Raw genomic sequence first — 15,644 nt, 5'->3', positions numbered from 1 at the left:
AGCTGGTCATTTGCCTCCTAGAAGAAAAAGGTAAAAAAGAGTTCAAGGAATCTGTCCACTCCCCAGATAATGAGGGTGAATGAGGTACTTTTTAAAAGGCTGGGGGAGTGGAATGGGAGGAGATAGATGGTGGTGGAGAAGCAGAAGGGCTTCGGTGTGGAACCAAAGAAGAAAAAAGGGCTGAGGAGACAAAGGAAGAATCCTGGACCACTGTCAGAGGGTTGGAAGGTAGAAAAACATCACAAAGAAGAGAAAGGGAGAAAGAAGAGTCATTGAACCTGCAGAGCTAAGAAATAGATACTGTATGAGGCTCTTATTGAAAATGAGGGACCTCTGTGTCCTAAAGGGGAAGCCACTGCTTGTTCTTCAAGGAATAACACTGGGGATCCCTCCACGGAAGCTGTCAGGTAAGGGATTAATTGTCCAGTTTGTGTCAAAAGAAGAGTCATAGTGGTTGGTGAATAACTGACAAATAGCCTCTACTGTCCTACATCCAGTGACTTATGTGAACACTTATGACTCTGCAAGAAGGAACCTCAGAAGTACTGCTAAAGGTTATGGAATCCTGGGGCAGGAAACCCAAGTCCTTAGGGGTGGACGTAGGTGGTGGGTCCATCTTGGCTGGCCATCAAAGGTAAGGCCTTCAGAAGAGAAAGGCAGATTTCAGAAGGCAATAAGATGGTATTGGAGAACTGGATTTGGACCATGGCCTAAAATATAGGTGTGACAGGCCTCTGCCTAAGTAGAGCAGTGCCTCTAACAAGGACTGGTAAGAAGGTTTCCTTAGGTAGCTTTTGCAAATCTAATCTAAAGCCTTTTAAGCTGAAGGGGAAGGTAGAGAGAGAAAGCTCTCTTTTGCAAGTCATCTCCCAAGCTACTGTAGAAGCCATTGAGAGTGGCTACAATGTAGGAAGAAGAGCAGTGGTGATTCAGGCATCCACATCAGGGTCCAGAGCCAAGAAAGCAGTCAGTTAAAAAAAAAAAAAAAGAACAAAGCAAAACATTGCTTCAAATATCTATACAAAAATATACAAGCTACGGACAGAAAACAAGATGAACAAGAGATCCTCAGACAAGAAGGCAAACTTGCCTTCAGGGGTGTTGATGGCAACGATGATGTTGATGAAGATGATGATGATGATGATGATGATAACTAACATTTATGTTGCACTTCTGTGCCAGACTTTATGCTAAGTGCTTGGGTGGGATGAGAGCTGTCACTGGAATACGCTCTGGAAGGTTATATTTTATTCAAAAGAAACTGGCAAAAAAGATGGGAAAGGGATTTATAAGCATTTACATAGCACCTACTTTAGTGCCAGGCACTAGGCTAAGTGCTTTACAAATACAGTCCCATTCGGTGCTTACAATAACTCTGTAAGGTTGGTGCTATTATCTCCATTTTACAGTTGGAAAAATTTGGGTAAACTGGAGTTACATGACTTGCCTAAGGTCATACAGCTGGTAAGTATCTGACACCAGATTTTAACCTAGGTCTTCTTGACTTTAAGTCCAGCCCTCTACCCACTATATACCATGTAATTGCTTCCAATGAAGTAAAACATTGCATATTAAGAAGATACACCTTGAAGGAAATCAAAGAACCAAAGAGGGGAAGCTTGAGAAAAAGCATTTGGAGGACAGATAGAGGATAGAGAGCCAGGTCTGAAGTTGGGAGGACCTGAGTTCAAATTTAGCATCAGACACTTCCTAGCTATGTAACCCTGGGCAAGCCACCTAACCCCCAGTTGCCTAGCCCTTGCCACTCTTCTCTCTTAGAATCAATACTAAGGCAGAAGATAAAGATTTAAAAAAGAAAAAAAGACATTTGTGTGAAGGTCAACAGCAGCAGAAATGGAAATGATATTGCCACAGGAGTCTATTGCAGACCACCTTGACAGAAAGAGGAAGAGAGGAGATCATAAACAGAATATAATTACCGGGAGACGATTCACACTAATAAGGAAGACCTGGTTGCTCAGGTAGAAATGTTTGGGGCCCTGGGGAGAAGTAACCACTCCATATTAGAATTTGTGATAGAGGAAAAGAAGGCCAGGGTTAACCTGACATAAATTCTAGAATTTGGAAAATCAGATTTCAAAGGCTGTCAGAAAAGAGACGAATTCCACAGGGGAAAATCAGCATAGAAAAGATGGAAAGCTCTCAAGAACAAAAAATTTTAAAATACAAAACTAAATTATTCCTATTAAGAGACTGATGTGGATGCACAGGGAACTCTCTAACCAGTTTATATTTTAAATGATATAGAAAACAGAAATACTTAATGGAGTAAGAATATAAAAACAAGAAAACAAAAACAAGAACTTGGCAAGAATTGCTAAACTCTGGCTTATTATCAAAGGAATGCAATAGATAAAATTCAACAGAGTTTGAGAATTCCATTCAACAAGCTTTAGGTAAATGCTTACAAGGCACTATACTTAGTGCAAGGGATAGAAAAGCAATAATGAAACCAACCCTGCCCTCCAGAAGTTTACATTCTCCTAGTTTCTCCTACCATTCTCTATAAAGAATTATTCTATAAAGAATGAAAAGGTCAGAGATAAATAATGGTAGTGATGAAGTCACAAGTAGATTAAGCCAGAACAAGTGGACTAGACTGACCCAAAACAAATCATTAATGATTCAATGTCAGTTCAGAAGGAAGTCTTCTGTGAAGTACCTCAAGGCCCTTCCCTATCTCCACTGCTGTTTAACATTTTTTATCAATGACTTGGATATAACTAGAAAGGACAGTTAATACATTGGTTGGCAGAGTCAGAATATGTATACATATATATATATATATATATATATATATATATATATATATATAGACTAGAACACTGGACTGTGTCTCTCTCACTCATTTCTCAACCCTTTGCCATCTGATTTCCAACCTCATCAACCAACTGAAAACCAATAATAGACAATGGATTAGAACAAAGTTGAATAAGAGCAAGATGGCAGCCTGAATTGCCTTTAGGAAATTGCAAAGCTCCTTTGTTGACCCTGAGTTTCCTGTGAAATGCAAGACCCATCTTTTTAATATTAACATTGTACTAATGGCAATAAAACATGGAATACAACTGCCTTTGAAGAAATAAAAATGAGTATGACATGTGGACAGCCATAGGACTCCACTGATATCAGCAAAATGTCAGGGGAAGGGAAGAAGGCCTCTTAAGATGTTGAGCAGAACCCCAGTGAGGAACTTAAGAGAGAACGAGATTCATACAGGATAGGAAGATCTAGACAAATTGCAATCTATGTTCATAGCCACTCTTTGTTTTTTTTTTTTAAATCCTTACCTTCTGTCATAGAATCTATATTTGTGTATTGGTTCCGAGGCAAGAGTGGTAAGGGATAGGCAATGGGGATTAAGTGACTTGTCCAGAATCACACAGTTAGGAACTATCTGAGGTCAGATTTGAACCCAGGACCTCTGGGTCTAGCTCTCAATCTAAGCCACCTAGCTGACCCTTCATAGCCACCCTTATATTGATTAATTCACAGATCCATTTAAGTATTTGAGTATTTGGATCAGTTTGCCATTTCCTTCTCCACCTCATTTTATAGAGGAGGAAAATGAGGTAATTAGGGCTAAATGACTTGTCCAGGGTCACATAGCTAGAACTAAGATCAAATTTGAACTCAGGCCTTCCTGACTCCAGGGCCAGAGGTTTATCCATGGTTCCACCTAGTTGCCCAATGCAAACTTGGGCTGCCATAAAAAATTGTATAGTATTCCTAGCTGTGTAATCATGGGTAAGTCACTTAAACTCCATCGTCTAGTCCTTACCACTCTTCTGCCTTGGACAGTATTGACTCCAAGATGGAAGGTAAGGGTTTAAAAAAAAAATTGTGTGGTAAATAGGACTAAGGAGGTAATAGCATTAAACTCCATCCTAGTGAGACCATATTTGAAATATTAGATTCAGTTCTGGGCACATTTTATTTTTTATTTTATTTTTTTAATTTTAATTTTTTAGAAAAATTTTCAATGGTTCCATGATTCATGTTCTTACTCTCCCCTCCACCCCTCCACCCCCCTCAATAGTCGATACGCATTTCCACTGGTTTTAACATGTGTCATCAATCAAGACCTATTTCCATATTATTGATAGTTGTACTAGGGTGGTCGTTTTAGTGTCTACATCCCCAATCATGTCCGCATCAACCCATGTGTTCAAGCAGTTGTTTTTCTTCTGTGTTTCCACTCCTGTAGTTCTTCCTCTGAATGTGGGTAGCATTCTTTTCCATAAATCCCTCAGAATTGCCTTGGATCATTGCATTGCTGCTAGTGCAGAAGTCCATTACATTCTATTTTACCACAGTGTATCAGTCTCTGTGTACAATGTTCTTCTGGCTCTGCTCCTTTCACTCTGCATCAATTCCTGGAGGTCTTTCCAGTTCACATGGAATTCCTCCAGTTTATTATTCCTTTGAGCACAGCTGTATTCCATCACCAGCAAATACCACAATTTGTTCAGCCATTCCCCAATTGAAGGACATACCCTCATTTTCCAGTTTTTTGCCACCACAAAGAGTGCGGCTATAAATATTTTTGTACAAGTCTTTTTCCCTATGATCCCTTTGGGGTACAAACCCACCAATGGTATGGCTGGATCAAAGGGCAGGCAATCTTTTAGCGCTCTTTGGGCATAGTTCCAAATTGCCAACCAGAATGGTTGGATCAATTCACAACTCCATCAGCAATGCATTAATGTCCCAATTTCGCCACATCCCCTCTAACATTCATTACTCTACCCTGCTGTCATTTTAGCCAATCTGCTAGGTGTGAGGTGATACCTCAGAGTTGTTTTAATTTGCATTTCTCTAATTATTAGAGATTTAGAACACTTTCTCATGTGCTTATTGGTTGTTTTGATTTCTTTATCTGAGAATTGCCTAATCATGTCCCTTGTCTGGGCACATTTTAAAGAGGACATTTATAGTATCCCCTCCAAGGGTACTTCCCTATCTCCACTTTTAAATATGATGACTTATTGTTCCCTTTAAGGACTTAGAATAGAGACCTGAGAAATTAGGATTTCTAATAATGTAATTCCAGGGCCCCTAACCTGTATATTCCCCAGGATCAATCAGAATCCATTAGCTTTTGGAAAAGGGATTCATTGATAGCGAGCAGAAAGAAGAGGAGTTATAAAAATCTTTTTCCTCAAACTGGAGACATATTCTCTTCTAGCACACCCTAGCATAGAGTAAGCACTAACTTAAAGGACAGTAGTCTTGAGGCACATATGTAGACTCCTGACCCTGGAAGCCCTTTTCTCCTTTGTTTTCCTTAAGTCTATCCCTGCTGGGCTCTAAGGATTGATATTGTTTTTCAGTCTCTAGTCAGGGCTTCATTCTGTAACAAGGAATTATGATCACTGAAGCTGTCTCTGTCCTGGAGTGACTGCCTCTTCTAGATCCATATACAGGTTTATTCTCTTGGTCCCCACTGCTCCTGCCTCAAGTGGGTTCCACTACCAACTCGGGCTGCCACCTGATCTCAGATAGCTCTTCTGACCTTTAAAGGTCCATAAAATTGTAACCTGATCAATCCTGTCTCTGGATACTCAGTCACTTAAGATCAGGGAAGAATAAACACAAAGAAACAGAGGAGGCTTGTGTTCCATGGCCATCGAAGGAGATAGGATCAGGGGAGATAGGATGGTATCCCCCACTTGGTACTACAAAATAGTTCTTGCCTACTCCTAGGAAAGAAAAGACTAAGGATCTTGAGTCATCCCTTTTGTATGTGAACTCAAATCTGGTTTAGAAGTCCCAGCATGATCAGTCCTTCTGGCTTCTCAGACAGTTAGGCGGCTATATCATCACAGAGAATGAGCTCCTCAGTCATGCATGGCTAGAAACAGGCCCCCCAAAGTGCCATGTGTTGGATTGGAATTAGTCGAGGAGTAAACTGTGCTTTCCCTATACGATCCACCCAAAAGAATAAATTTGAGCATGCTCCAAGAACTGGGGTTTTATTAGCTAGTCTCCCTCTCTTTCCCCATTACACATTGATAAGCTAGAATGTCCAGATTGTGAAGTGCCTCGATGTCATGAATCTTAAGATAGGTTGCCAACACTGGGCTTTTTTAGGCTGGAGAATGTGGGGGTCCAATAGTTGTATTCAAATGTTTGCAGAGCTTTCAGTGGTAGAACAATTGGGTTCATAAATTCTGCTTGCCTCCAGAGGGCAAGTAGGAGCCCGTGGCGCAAATTGCCAAGAAGCAGATTTCACAAGGAAGAACCTTCCAACTATTTGAGCTATCCAAAAATATGTGAAATGAGTTGCCTCAGAAGGTAGACTGGGGATCCCACCTCATCTTAATTTATTTTTTGTTCAATTTTATTTTGTTTTTCTGGCCAAATTCTCTTCTTCCCTTTCCTCTCTCCCTCCACCCTATTGAGAAACAAAACTCCTATTACAAATATATATGGTGAAGCAAAACAAAATTCCCACATTGACCATGTCCAAATGTTTTCGCTTGACTGCTCAAAGTGCCCAAGTTCCTAAGTCTTTCAAAGTTGTCTTTATAACATTGTTGTTATGATAGAAATCACTCTCTTGGTTCTGCTCACTTCACTTTGCATCAGTTCATAGAGGTCTTCTGGGGTTTCCCTGAAACCATTTCCTTTATGATTTCTTACAGTGCAATAGTATTCTCTCACAATCATAATGCCATAACTTGTTCAACCATTCACAATTGAAGGGGCAACTTCTCAGTTTTCAATTCCTTGCCATCACAAAAAGAGCCACTATAAACATTTTTTGTACGTACGGGTCCCTTTCCTCTTTCTTTGATCTCTTTGGGATATAGACCTAGTAGCAGTACTGCTAGGTCAAAGTTTAATAGCACAGTTTTAATTTGCACAGTTTAATAGCTTTTTGGGCATAGTTCCAAGTTGCTTTACAGAATGTCGTACCAGTTCACAGTTCTACCAAGAGTGCATTAATGTACCTGTTTTCCCACAGCCCCTCCAGCATTTGCCATTTTCCTCTTTGGGGGGTCAATTTTGCCATTCAGATGGGTGGGAGGTAAAACCTCAGAGTTGTTTTAGTTTACATTTCTCAAAATTATTAGTGTTTCAGAGCATTTTTATATGGCCATTGATAGGTTGGATTTCTTCCTCTGAAAACTGCTTATTCATGTCCTTTGATCCCCTCCCACCACTTTGAAATAACAACTTTTATTTAGAGAGCATTTTGCAGTTCCAGAGATCTTTTGCATATATTATTTAATTTGCTCTTCACGTCAGTTCTATGAGGTAGCTAGTGCAAAGGTTATGATCTCCATTTTTATAGAGCAGCTGTAGGAAAGAATCCTAGAGTCAGAGCAATACTGGGTGTTCCAAAAGTCTTATTACCCTAAGCTCTAAACCACTTTTAAAAAAACAAGCTGAAAACTGCACTAAGAGTTTTGGAACACCCTGTGGATTCCTTTACCTCCCGGAAAGCTAGGACTTGTTGGGGGTGGGGGTGGGAAAGGGGGACTACACCTTCCCCTACCCCCTACTTCCCTAGCTTTGGAGTTGGTGGGGGGCATCAAGGATCAAAGCCACTCTGCCCCCCCCTTCCTGCCTGGCCACTCCCTTTACATTGATTGAGATGAGGTGGGGGGTGGCAGGGAGAGAGGGCTGCTTTGAAGAAACCGAGGCTCAAAACCAAGTGAGTTCCCTAAAGTCACCTGATTCTTGAGTCTTATTGTTGGACTTCAGCTGATGTCTTCTCATAAATCTAGCTCCTCATCTGTAAAATGGGGACAGGAATATTTGTACTCGCTGCGTCACAGGTCCGCTGGAGAGTCTAGAGCTTTGTAAAGCTGCCAGTGTTGTGGAAGCCATAGCACTCTAACGCATAGGAGCTGTTATAGATGGGTTCATTCTCAGGAGAGTCTCAATTATTGAAGATCTAGTAAAAGGCAAAACCTAAATATCTGGACTTCCCACAGTTCAGAGGGATTAACCACAGAGCAATTACAGAAAAACTGAAGGTGACACTGAGTTCTCCTTCAGAGGAAACATTAAAATCATCTCAGCACAAGATGCAACTGGAGATACATTAGTTATGACATTTTCATCTGGGATCATAGAACCGAAGGATCACAGGGACCTTCAGTCTCGGACAGGCGATTGCAGGGAGCTAATGGCCACATGCGGTGTCGCCTTTGGCACCCTGATCCGAGCAAGCCTTGAACCCAAAGGAAAGCGCTGTGGTTTCACGAAAGAGAAGAAAGCCAGAAGAGCAGGGAGCACAGCTTCCAGGCTTAGGAGACATCCTCAGCGAGTCCCACGTCAGCTACTGGTGACCAAGCTGTCCAGGAAGGAGTCTCCCCACCTCCCAGCCTGACAGATTGGGGATCCAAAATGTTCTCCACAGACTCAAACACTGAGCTGAAATGGAAAGGCTACCATGTACTAGGGACCAAGGGAAGGGTCAGCACCCCCTTCTGCCCTGCCCCACCAACTCAAGGAAACAGAAGGAAAGAGATGGAAGCAACCCCAAGTTATCCTATCCACAGTGGACGAAGAACAACACATCAGGGAATGTTCCCAGGGGAAGGATATGTTAGATGCAGAAATGCACTATTTCATGAGATTTTCAGAGGAGGGTAAAGAGTTCTAGATGCCCATCTTTACCAAGGACACCACCTCAGTACCACACAGTAAGGGGTTAGGGAGGGGAAGGGAGGCTGAAATGATGATATCATTTGTTTGGGGAACTCTTGTTATGGAAACACCCTCAGCCACAGCCAATAATTCACCTCCTCTGGAACTTACAGTTTGAGAATTGCCCAAGGCCACTAAGAGTTTAAGTGGTTCTCCTAGACTCACTCCCCAACTCCTCTGGCTGTGAACTCGAGTCCTTCTTGACGCCAAGGCTAGTCTTCTCTCCAGTGCATCAGCTCTTTCCCAATTTGATCCAGAATTGAACTCTTTCTTACGTGAGGGATTGACAAGACAGCTCCCTCATCAATTTGACCACTTTACCAGGACTTCTGGGAGCGCCCTCCTTTGAAGATTGTGGCTAGGCTGTCACTGAAGGGAGCAGGGACATCAGAGAGAGCTAAGTGGTGCACTGGATTGAGCACTGGATTTTAAGTCAGGGTGACCTGAGTTCTAATCCTGCCTCACATTCGCTGTGTGATCCTTGGCAAGTCACTTCATTTCTCTCATTCTCCTTTTTATCATCTGTAAAGAACAGATGATAATAGCACTACCTCACAGAGTTGTTTTGAGGATCAAATGAGATCATATATGTAAAGCCCTTTGCCAACCTATATAAATAGTAGCTATTATTATTATATCTAGGTGACTGAGGCTGCTCCGGAGATAAATTGGCTGGTTCCCACTGTTGCTGGTCAAACGGTGTGGGAGGAGTCACTCCTTGCTGGCCCAGGAAAGGGAGCGAACAAGTCCTTTAGCTCTTCTTCCCCCAGATGTTCTGAGAGAACAAAGCTTTCTAGCTTTTCTAGACAGGAGTCCTTCCTGAAGGAGAAGTGAAGAGGCACCCATATGTCCTCCCACGTGACTGAAGAGCATAGTTTCTTGGCCCCCAATTCCTGTAGCCTTGGAGAAGCAGGAGCATAGCATCTCATCCTGAAAACAGCTGTGGAAAAGGGGGCCACCTGACTATTTGGGGAGAGTTCCTGAGCCTAGTCTTGGAGAAAAGAGTGGGAACTTTAGGGGTTGCACATATGTAGCCATTTAGCTAGAGAATGAGGAGTTTCTAGGCAGTACCAGTCTACTAGCAATGACAAGTTTGAGAGTTTTGGAATACAGCCTTCTAAAGAGAGATGGGGAGCTAGCCTCTTGGGGGAGAAGTGGATAATACCCATGGACCCTGAATCTGGACTGCAAGAGACTGAAGCCACAGGCTGGGGGAAGCAAAAGACTTGGGCTTTGCCTTCCAGTAATACTACGAGTCATTTGGACAGGAAGGGGTCCTACAAAAAAGGGGTTGCCCATTTAGCAGCCCCAAGTACATTTCCTTTCTGGGAGGGGGGTCCAGGCCTTCAGAATAGGGCTGGATACCTACACGGCCCCCTAGGCATAAAAGGGAGACTCACTCTAAAGTCAGGAGCCTGCCAATCAAGAAATCCCAATTTTATATCCTTTCTAATGGGAGATCAAGTCACATGGTAGTGTTATGAGTACAAATGGTTTTAGGACCTTAGGGGTGGTGAGAAGAAACAGGACTCCCAGGAGGAGGAGAACTATGCTGATTGTTTATGGGGTACTATTTTTTAAAAAATGATAAATGCATTGTTACCTTGAATGCTTGAATAGCACTGGGGTACTCTTTTACCCAAATGTATGGAGAACTAGGAAGGAACAACATCTAAGTTGTGTTCTGAGATTTCCCAGAGGGAACTATGGGCAGGATTAATAGGAGCCAAAGAGAGAGTGATTTCTTGGGGTTGTCCCCAAGATCCTGTGAAGTTTGGACATGGCCTTTATAAACTTGAACAGAATGAGGCTCTGGGTTATTCTTACTATTTCCTGTTATAGGAGCATTTTACATCGTTTCCCTAACTAGGTCTATGACCTTGGGCAAATCACTTAACTTTTCTGGGTTTCCTCCAACATAAAATAAAGACGGTAGAATAGAAGTCATCTCTTCCTGTGGCCTGATGGACTCTCTAAAGGCAGAGACTCTGAGACAGACAATCTAAGTTCTGTTCCCACGCCTGTAGAGGCAGAAATTGAGCTACCTTACATGGAAGCCTCATGAGGACATGGTTGAATTGCTCTGATTGTTAGAAAATTCATTATATTGAATTGAAAACCACCCCTGCCCATTGGCCCTTGTTCTGCCCTCTGGAAGCATGTAACATAAATTTAAACTCATTTCCCTATTATAATGGAGGTCTAAGGCATACTTGTTACAGTATAAATAGCCCTTCAGATATTGCAAGGTAGTGATCATGCTATCCCTCCTGCCTCCACTCCATCTCTACTTTTCTCAGATAACCATTGGAGATAATAGCATTTAGTCTCATCATCCTCTTGAACGCCCTTTTTTCCTGGACACGTTTCTTTGTCCAGCAACTAATTACCATGCAATTATAAAGTACCTACTATGTATCCAAGTGTGAGCAGTGAGGTGGCACAGTGGATGGAACACTGGGTTTGGAATCAGGAAGACTCGTCTTCCCCAGTTCAAATCTAGCCTAGGGTACTTGCTAGCTTTGTGACCCTGGGCAAGTCACTTAATGCCGTTTGCCTCAGTTCCTCATCTGTAAAATTGATCTGGGGAAGGAAATGGCAACAATTTCAGTATCTCCGCCAAGAAAACCCCCAAGTGGGATGGCTCTCCTAAAAGAGAATTGGATATGACTGGAACGACTGAACAACGGCTCGTGTCTTGATCACTGTGCTGGGTACTAGAGATACAGATACAAATGCAGACAGTCCTTGTCCTCAAGAAGCTGGTACCTTACTGAGAGGGAGGTTCATTGATAAGCAAATTAAATTAAAAAACAGTACCAACAAAGCAATTGGGGGCATCAGGAAAGGTCAGAGATATTTGAATTGAGAGATGAGGGTTCCAAGAGGCTGAATTGAGAAGGGATAGCATTCCGGGGATGGGGGGGCCCACCTAGGCAAAGACACGCAAAGAAATGGAGGCTGGACATGCAATGTTGGAAGCAGTAAGTAGGCATGTTTGGATGGCACATAAAGCTTGTGATGAGAGTGATGTATAATGAGCCTGAAAAGGTAGGCTGGGGCCAGATTGTAAAAAGCTTTTTAATGCCAACAAAGGAGCCTGTATTTTATCCTAGAGGTAAGAGGGAACCAAGGATGCTTCCTAAACAGGGAAATAGCATGGTAAAGCCTGCACTTAAGAAATATCAATTTATCTAGGAGGGCATGATAGCCATCTTCACATATCTGAAAGGCTATCTTATGGAAGAATTAGATTTGGTATTATAGATTTAGAGTTGGAAAGGATCTCAACCTTTTATAGATGAGTAGACAGAAGTCCAGTGAACCTTAAATGATGTACCCAAGAACAAAATAGATAGTAAGCAGCAGACATAGGATCTGAATCCAGGTCCCCTGATTCCCAGAGCCCTTTTCCCAATGTATCACATTCCTTTGCTTTTTCTTTGGCTTGGCTCTAGAGGGAGCAGAGGGCAGAAGTGGTTATAAAGAGCCGACATGGCTTTGTCAAGATTAGAGATTACCCTCATTTCCCTTTTTTACAGGGTTTCCACACTGATCATTCAGGGAATGCTGTAGATGGAGTTTGCCTAGATTTCAGTGAAGCATTTGATGAAGTCTTTCTCATGCTATCTCCCTAGAAAAGGTAGTCATGAACAAGATAATGGGACAGTTAGATGGATTCGGAACTTTTCAAATGGCCAGATCTAAGGAGTCATCATTAGTCCTTTGGTATCAGTTTGGAAGGAGATCTCCATTGCAGCAACCCTGGAATTTGTGTGTTGGCTTTAGTTTAATATATATATATATATATATGTATATATATATATATATATTTTTTTTTACTCTTATCTTCCATCTTAGAATCAATACTGTGTATTGGTTCCAAAGCAGAAGAGTGGTAAGGGCTAGGTAATAGGGATTAAGTGACTTGCCCAGGGTCATATAGCTAGGAAGTCTCTGAGGCTAGATTTGAACCCAGGGAACTCCCATCTTTGGACTTGGCTCTCAATCCATTGGACCACCTAGTTGTTCCAGTGTGTCTACCATTTTTAATCCATGGCTTAAGAAAAGGCATTGATAGGGCTGCTACTGAAATTTGCTGATGGTACAAAGCCAGGAGTGAAAATTATTTCAGCTGACAGCCTCAACAGTTGAAAAGAACTCGACAGACTTGAGCACACTGCACTGAATCTAGTAAGATAAAATTTAATAGAGATAGATGTAAAGTCAGATCCTGAGGTCCAAAAAAGCACTTTACAAGTCCCTGATAGGAGGAGCTCTGAATACACAACAGTTCATCTAGAAAAGATCTAGATGTTTTAGTGGGTCACAAATTCAGTTTGAGTCAGCAAAAGAGCCCCAAAAGATAATGCAATCTTACATTGCTTGGAGAAAGGAATAGGGTGAGGGAAATAAGTCTTGAAGATCCTGATCTGTTCAGACAATATAAACATCCAGAGTACTGTGTTCAGCTCTAGATACTACATTTTAGGAAGGGAATTGATATTCTGAGATTAACTAGAATGGGGCCAAAGTTCATGCCATTTTTGAACAGTTGAAGGAAGGAAACTGAGCATTTAGTAAGTACCTACTATGTGCCACGAACTATGCTAAGTACTTTATTTGTAGATTCTAAAGTAGAAGAGCAGTAAGGGCTAGCCATCTGGGGTTAAAGTGAGCTAAGAAATGTCTGAGGCCACATTTGAATCCAAGATCTCCTGTCTCTATGTCAGACTCTTTAATCCCTGAGTCACTAGCTGCCCTTGTCCTAAGCACTTTACCTAAAAATAAATAAAGATTCATTTGCTCTTCCCAACAACCCTGAGAGGTAGGTGCTATTATGATTCCCATTTTACAGTTGAGGATATTGAGGTTAAGTGACTTGCCTAGGGTCACACAGCTTGTGAGTATCAAATGCTAAAATAACTCAAGTCTTCCTGCCTCCAAGCCCAGAACTTTATCCAGTGCACTCCTAGTCAAAGGTACTGGCATGTTTAGCCTGGAAAAGAGAAGACTCATGGGTGAGGATGGAGGTACAGGATAATAATTCTGCTCACATATTTAAAGGACCGACATGGAATGGGGATTCAGTTTGTTCTCCTTGGCCCTCCCTCTAGGAAAGAACTAGGAGTGGATACAGGGGGCAGTTTGGGAGAGAAAAGTTTAGGTTTCATGTGAAGAAAACCTTCTGAAGAACTACAGCTCCAGAATGAGCTCAAACTACTTCGGTGACTTGAGGCAAGTCACTTTTCTTGTCTGGGTTACTACCATTTCCTCATCAGCAGTAAAGGAATTAATTACACTGGATGGTCTTGAAAGTCTTTTTTGGTGCTAAGTCATATGTGGGGACAGCTAGGTGGCACAGAGGAGAGAGCACTGGGCTTGGAATCAGGAAGACTCCTCTTCCTGAGTTCAAATCTGACCTCAGACACGTACTAGCTGCGTGACCCTGGGCAAGTTGCTTCACCCTGTTTGCCTCTGTTTCTTTGTCTGTAAAATGAACTGGAGAAGGAAATGGCAAACCACTCCAGTATCTTTGCCAAGAAAACTCCAAATGGAGTCATGAAGAGTTGACCACAACTAAAGATAATAAAACGACAACAAAAATAACAGATGATCCCTCTCGCTAGAAGTCTTGGAGCAAAGGCTGAATGACCGACCCCTTGTCAGGTATATTGGAAAGGGGCGATGGGTTGGGCTAGATGGTTTCCAAAGTCCCTTTTCCTCCTAAAATGATGTCATTTGTCCATGGTGCCTTTGTAAAGATAGAGGAGATCATAAAGAGACTTTAGAGATGATCTGGTTCAATCTCCTCACTTTACAGATTGAGAAAAACAGTCCCAGTAAGGTCCCAGAGATAATGGGGTTGGGGGCAGGATTAGAACTTACTTTTCTGACTCCAAATTCAGTGCTTTCTCCTCTCTCCTCACTGCTTACTTTTCTAATACGCTGCCCTTCCCTCTCCCTCTCCTTCTCCCTATCTATCTCTAACGGGGTCCCTTAGAGAAGTGCAGTCATCAGGAGTCAGCTTTTGCGCCCTTTGGGTGATGGTGCCAGTGAGAGAAATAGTTGTCCAACAAACAGACAGAAAATGCAACACTTTGTTTCGTCCCCACACCACCGGCAAAAAGTAGACGGAGCAAGACTGGTTCTTGTCCTTCCACAGATCTGAAGCGACAGCCCACTTGGCTCTCTTTCTGCCTTCCTCTTCTTCCTGGGCCAGACTGTTTCCTCCAGAGACAGAAGGGTGCCTGGTTGGGGCCGGGGGTGGGGGAANCTCTTCTTCCTGGGCCAGACTGTTTCCTCCAGAGACAGAAGGGTGCCTGGTTGGGGCCGGGGGTGGGGGAATAGGGGGGGGCAGGGGCAGTCAGGAATGAGCTCAGCGGGGCCTCTGGGGGAGAGGGATGGGTGGTGTGTTGGACTTCCCTGTAAGTGTGTGACTGTGTCACCCACTAGGGCTGGCTGGGTCTGTGTGTCAGTGTGAGTGCATCACTGGGTGTGCCTCTGAGTAAGTGAATGAATGTGTCACAGGGTGTCTGTTTTCAGGCTCTATCCCTTCCCCCTGCCTTCTCCTCAGGACTAGGCTCCTTGAAGGAGACTCGAGGCCAACAGCGGCTGGGGGGGGGGGCAGCTTTGATCTCTGCCCCCCCTCCAAAGGGACAGACACAGGGTGGAGTTTGGAGGGTAGAAGGTTTTGTTCTCTCTTCCCAGTGCAGACTTCTCCCTCCATCACGCCCAACTAAGCCTCCGCTTTCTTGGGGGGGGGGTGTCAGTTGCTCTCGTCTCTAGAATCCCTCCCCACAGCTGCTCCCCAGCTGCCAGCTCCACTGGAGGCAGCTGGCAACCTAGGGGAGATACGACTGAAGGGCGAGCCCTTTTACCATTCCCCAAATGCTCAGTTATAAAGGGGGCGCAAACAAGCTTGGCATTGACAGACTGAGAAAGGCATCCGGCTCCCC

Source organism: Gracilinanus agilis, chromosome 2 (genome assembly GCF_016433145.1).
Source record: "Gracilinanus agilis isolate LMUSP501 chromosome 2, AgileGrace, whole genome shotgun sequence".
Classification (NCBI taxonomy): Eukaryota; Metazoa; Chordata; class Mammalia; order Didelphimorphia; family Didelphidae; genus Gracilinanus; species Gracilinanus agilis.
Note: the sequence above shows the minus strand (reverse complement) of the source record.